This window comes from Coenobita brevimanus, chromosome 67 (assembly GCF_032717465.1).
Source record: "Coenobita brevimanus isolate Jiangsu-jjx chromosome 67, ASM3271746v2, whole genome shotgun sequence".
NCBI classification, from domain to species: domain Eukaryota; kingdom Metazoa; phylum Arthropoda; class Malacostraca; order Decapoda; family Coenobitidae; genus Coenobita; species Coenobita brevimanus.
In genome coordinates this window covers 30,532,499-30,538,962 of record NC_137020.1, presented here as the reverse complement: position 1 = coordinate 30,538,962, position 6,464 = coordinate 30,532,499, and positions in this window count along the sequence as shown.

Sequence of the window (6,464 nt, the reverse complement as noted above, 5' to 3'; positions counted from 1 at the left end):
CTTACTTGCCCATCTATCTACCTACTTACTTGCCTACCTACCTACCTACCTATTTATGCTTTCGCCTACCTACCAATGCTTCTTCTTACAGTCATATCTACCTACCCTGCAAAGTACCTACCTGTACTTACTGTGTCCTTTCCTATGTTCATTGTTTTGCCCTCTCTCTCTCTCTCTCTCTCTCTCTCTCTCTCTCTCACGGCTGGGGAAGACGCCTAACATTTCAAGGTTAACTGTGTGTTGTGGGAATATCTGAAAGGAAGTTTATGGAGAGAGAGAGAGAGAGAGAGAGAGAGAGAGAGAGAGAGAGAGAGAGAGAGAGAGAGAGAGAGCGAGAGAGCATAAACAATGGATGAATAGGCCGACAAACAGATAATAGATAGATACAGATATACATACATACACAGATGGATGGATGGATAGATGAACGAATGGATGCATGGACAAAAAGATGAATGAATGGAAAGGCAGATGGATGGATGGATGGATGGATGGATGGGATGGGATGGGATGGGATGGATGGATGGATGGATGGATAGGATGGGATGGGATGGATGGATGGATGGATGGATGGATGGATGGATGGGATGGGATGGATGGATGGATAAATGCACGGACAGGTGGATGCACAAATGGACAGTTAGACAGGTGGATGGATGCACAGATGGCTGAATGGATGGATGGATGGAAAACACAAACAGACAGACAGATAAAGGGATGGATAGATGGATAACTGGATGGATGGACTAATAAATCACTTACTCACCAGAAACAGAGCTGCGAGGAGATGAAGAAAGTGGTCTGGGAAGGAAAGACGAATTGACTCTTTTCTTGTTTTAACTGTTATTCCTTCCTCCCTTCTTCTTCTCTCTTCTTTTTCTTCCACTCTTCTTCTTCTCTCTTCTTTTTCTTCCACGCTTCTTCTCTCTTCGTTCTCATCCTCTCTTCTTCTTCTCTCTTCCCGTCTTCTTCTTCTCTCTTCTTCCTCTTCCTCATTGTTCCGTAATTTCGTATCCCCTGCTCTTCTTGGCATTCTTTCTTCTCTTGTCTCTCCTTTCTTTGTCTTCACACTAATTAAGGTATATATTTTCCTTTCTTCTGTTGTCCTTTTTATCATTCCTATTCTTCTCTCATCGTTTTCTGCATCTTCTTCGCTTTCTGTTTTTACTTTTCCTTCTTTCATTGTTGTTCTCCCTTCTCTTCTCTCTCCTTTCATCGCCTCTACTGTACTTCCTGTAATTCTTTTCTTTCTCTCTTCATCATCGTCTTTTCTCGTCTTTCCCTCTTCTCCCTTTTCCTCATTTTCATTTTCTTCGTTTATTCCCATATGATCTTCCTTTTTCACAGTCTCCTCTTCTGTTAGTCTGTTTTCTTTATTTTCTTCTTTCCTTTCCTCCTCTATCTTATTTGCATTTTCCTCTTTTCCTTTCCCATTTCCTTCTGTTCTCTTTCTGTGTCTTATACCAAATTTTACATCTGCTCTTCTTCTTTGACTTATCATATCAGTTATTTGATCTGTTTCTTTAATTCCCCTTTCTTTTCTCTCGTTTTTCTCACTTCCTACGTCCCTCTTCTCTTCTCCTTTTTCTCCTTTTGTCAATTCCCGCATTCTTGACTTTATACTTCGTCCTTAATCATCGCTTATTTTCCTTTTCTTTCTTTCTTTTTTAAACTTTTACTTCTGATTCTCCTGTGTCTCTGTTTCTTTTTTGCTCCGTTTTATCATATTACTTTCTTCGCTCTATACCACTTTTGCCTCGAATTCTTCCGTCCTCCAATTCTTTTCTCCACGTTTTCTCTTTCCTACTTTATTTACCCTTCTCTCCTCTTTCCCTCCTTCCTCCTCTTTCTTCCCTTTGTTCTGCCCTCCTCTCTGTTTCCTCCTCCTCTTCTTCGTTCCCCTTATTTTTAGGGTTTCAGTGTCTGTTCCTTCCTGCTCTAATTGCCCTTCTCTCTATCCCTCTTTCTCCCTCCTTCTTCTTCTATCATCTCTTTGTTCTTCCCTCCTCCTCTCTGTACCCTTCCCCTTCTTTCCTTGTTCCACTTGTTATAATAGTTCCAGTGTCGGTCACATGCGGTCTAGAGGTCGTGAGATACTACTGGTGACGCTCGTGAGAACTAATCTGCGCCCTTGTTTCTGTGAGAGGCACTGGTTTCTATGACTGGCACTTGTTCTGTGGGCTTCTCAAGGACACAATATGGTCGAGGAATTTAAAACATAATTAATAAGACACTTTAGGAATGTGCTGAGCCGTTCTGATGGCTTCACTAAAGGACGTATGACGATTTGTATGTGTCAAAGAACGCAGTACTGTGGGCATCCTTATCTCTGTAATGGACTCTCTTTTCTGTGGTATCCCCTTCTTTCTATGGCACCTCTTTATTTCCGTGATCCTCATTTCTATGGCACCTCCTTCTTTCTGTAGCACACCTTTGATCTGTAAGAGCTCCTTGTTCCTGTGACAGACCCTTGTTTCTGCGGAGCGATCCTTGTTTCCAGGACTTTTTCAGGGACACTGCATGACCCTGGAGCAAAATACACTGTAGTAAGCATAGGGAGCCTTCAAGAGATGCTGGGCAATTTTGGACATTTTAAGCACTTTTGAATACCACAGGACATAATTTCATACTAACAGAAGGCGTCAGACACTAAGTTTTACAACACTAAATAAGTTGTACAACAGTTTAGGTCACTGTCAGAGGTGCCTGATAATTTGGGACACTTTAGAATAAGGTATATCGTATGTCATTTTCAGGTGTTGAACAAAGACACTCTGGATGGTGTGGGAAATTTTCAAATTATAGAAAACAAGGTCACACCCAAAAGGTACACAATGATGAAGGATACCGCGGGAAAACTGAATAAGGTAGAATTTATAAACAGTAAGACCACTGGACGCAAGACATATGTTCGAGTTCCTGGACACGTATTAGAGCCCTAGAACACGTGTTAGAGCGCCAAGACACGACAGAACAAGTGTCTGAGTTCTGTGACACGTGGCAAAACCCAACACATGTGGTGAATCCCGAGCACAAGACAGAACACGTAAGAACACCAACACACGTGGTATTCCGAGTCATGCATAAGGTATAGTATGGCACGTGTTATAAATCCCCACGACAAGTGTTTAAATCCCAACTTTTAAATCCCCAGAGCGCGTGTTTAAATCCCACAATACACGCCTAAACCCCCGAGACATGCTTTTAAATCCTCAGAACGAGTTAAATCCCACAACACGTGTTCAAATCCCCAGGACACATATTCAGATCCTCACAATATGTTTAAATCCCCACAAACACGTGTCTAAATCCCATAACACGTATCTAAATCCTCAGAACACGTTAAATTCCTACAGAACGTGTTTAAATCTCCAGAACTTATTAAATCCCGCAACACGTGTTTACATCACAAAGACACGACAGGACACGTTTACCAAGCCAGAGACCAAAACAAACTGACACAGACGCTAGCATGGGACGAGGGGGAAGAGGGAGGAGAGGGGAAGTAGAGAAGGAAGGGGGGGTAAAGAAGGGGGCCCGAGGGGTAGGGGAGGGGAGGGGTGCAGGGGGGTGAGAGGGGAGGGGAGGGGTGCAGGGGGGTGAGAGGGGAGAGTAATGAGTTGGAGGGAGGGGGGAAGGAGAGAGGTGAAAGGTGAGGGGAAGGAGGGGGTGTGATAATGAGTGGGGGGTAAGGGAGAGCTGGGGAAGGAGGAGATAAAGGGAGGGGGGTGGAAAGGAAGGGTGGGAAGGACGTGGGAAGGAGATTAGAGAGGAAGGGGTGGAGAGGGGGTGATTAGGATAGGGGAAAATATATGTGAGAAGTTACAGAGATTTACAGACTACACAGGGTTTACGATTCCTACTAGGTGGGGGAAGGGGGGGAAGGGGAAGCAATTAGGATAGAGGAAAATCTAAGAGGGAAAGAACATAGACATACAGACCACACTACTTTATGGTTCTCACTGGATGGGGAATGGGGGGAAGAGGGCACGATTAAGGTGGAGGTGGTATATTTAGGAAGTTACATAGATAGGAAAGCAGGAGGGAATGAGAATAATGGTGAATGGGGGAGACAGAAGAGAGGAGATAGGGAGAATAGGGGGAGATTAGAAAGAATGGGGAGGTGAATAGGGGAGAAAAGAGCAATAAAAGCAAATAGGAACACGGAGAGGAAAGGGAAGAGGAAATGAAGAGAAATGATGTAAAGAAAGGCTACGAAAGACGATGAATGAGATGGGTGTGAGTGATAGGGAGGGAAATTAAGAGGTGTGTGTGTGTGTGTGTGTGTGTGTGTGTGTGTGTGTGAAAGAGAGAGAGAGAGAGAGAGAGAGAGAGAGAGAGAGAGAGAGAGAGAGAGAGAGACTGAAGTGAAGGGGAAACTTGAGAAAATAAGTGTAGGTGGAGTAAAAGAGGGGAAAGGTTGCAGAAAGGAGGGGTGAGAGGTTAGGTCAGAAAGTGAGGGGTGGGGGTGGGAATGGGGTTGTGTTTTGAGGCGAGAGGTGAGGTGGGGAGAGGCGGGGTGAAGGGGTGTTGGGGTGTGAGATGGTGTTGAGAGGTTACAGAGAGAGAGAGAGCGAGAGAGAGAGAGAGCGAGAGAGAGAGAGAGAGAGAGAAAGAAAGAGAGAGGTAAGGGGGTGGGAAGCAGGGAGTTAACGAAGACCAAGGGATGAAAGAGTTACGGTGGAGGGGAGGGGGGTCAGGGAGAGATGAGGGCGGTGCCGGACTTGTAATGGGGGGGGGTGAGGGTCTAGGTCACGTTGGGCAAGGTCTTCCAAGGGGGGGGGAGTGAGAGGGGGAAGGAGAAGGGGTCAAAAAAGGAAGAGATGAAGGTACAAAGAGAAGGAAGATGTGATGGAGAGAGAGAGAGAGAGAGAGAGAGAGAGAGAGAGAGAGAGAGGAAAAAAAAAGGAAGAGATGGAGGTACAAAGAGAAGGAAGATGTGATGGAGAGAGAGAGAGAGAGAGAGAGAGAGAGAGAGAGAGAGAGAGAGAGAGAGAGAAAGAAAGAGAGAGAGCAAAAAAAAGGAAGAGATGGAGGTAAAAAGAAAAGAATAAGGCGAGAGAAATGTGAAGAAGAGGATGGGAGAGAGACAAAGAGAAAGAGAACTGGCAGAGGGGGCAAGGGGAGCGGAAATGGGGTCAAAAAAGGAAGGGGAAAAAACGATGAAGATGGGGAATGGAGAGGAAGGGGAAGAACATGGAAGAGTGAGGAAAGATGGGGAATGGGGAGAAAGGTGGAGGAGATGGAAGAGTGAGGAAAGATGGGGAATGGGGAGAAAGGTGAGGGAAATGGAAGAGTGAGGAAAGATGGGGAATGGAGAGAAAGAAAGGTGAAGGAGATGGAAGAGTGAGGAAAGATAGGGAATGGAGAGAAAGGTGGAGATGGAGGAGTGAGGAAAGATGGGGAATGGAGAGGAAGGGGACAGAGATGGGAGAGTGAGGAAAGATGGGGAATGGAGAGAAAGGTGAGGGTAATGGAAGGAAGAAGCAAGGAGATGAGGAATGGAGAGGAAGATGAGGGGGAAGATGGGAAACAGAAGGAGGAAGATGGTAAATGGAGAGGAAGGTGCAAGAGAAGATGAAGCAGGGAGGAATGAAGATGAGAGAGGAAGGTGAAGAAGATAGGAGGGATGAGGAGGAGGATGGGGAATGGAGAGGAATATGAAGAAGATGGCGCAGGAAGGAATGAAGATGGTGAATGGAGGGAGGAAGGTGAAGAAGATGGAAAGGAGGATGATGATGATGGGGAATGGAATGTAAGGGGAAGAAAATGGGAGAGAGGGGAGGCGGAGGTTGGGGAATGAAGAGAAGGATATGAAGATGATGGGAGAGGAAGCGAGGAGGAGGAGGAAAGGGAATAAAAAGGGGAAGGAGGAGGAGGAGGAGGTGAGGAAACATGAAAAAGAGGGGAAAGGGGTTAAAGAAAGAAAAAAAGATGAGGTCAAGGCAGGAAGGAGGGAACGAGGAGGTGAAGAGAGAGAGAGAGAGAGAGAGAGAGAGAGAGAGAGAGAGAGAGAGAGAGAGACAGAGACAGAGATAGATAGATAGATAGAGAGAGAGAGAGAGAGAGAGAGAGAGAAACACAAACTGTAGAGAATACACCTGAGCTCTCTCTCTCTCTCCATGATACAGACTCATAATCCTCGTGAGAAACTTGAGATCAGTTCCCTGTTTCTCATCTCCTCCCCCTCGTTTCTCCCCTCCTCCTTCTCCTCACTTTTTCTCCTTCCTACTTCTTGTTTCCTCCCTCCCCGTTGATATGATCATTCTCTCTCTCTCTCTCTCTCTCTCTCTCTCTCTTTAATATAGGGAATGATTAAAAACGGAAAAAAAATATGAATGGCTTTTCAGTAATTCATACAGTATACTTCCCTTCATAATAAAGGAATAGGTACCGAAAGATTTTTTTCTCTCGTTCCCACACCGACTCGTGTAGCCATCCATAAAGGAATGTGTAGTTTTTAT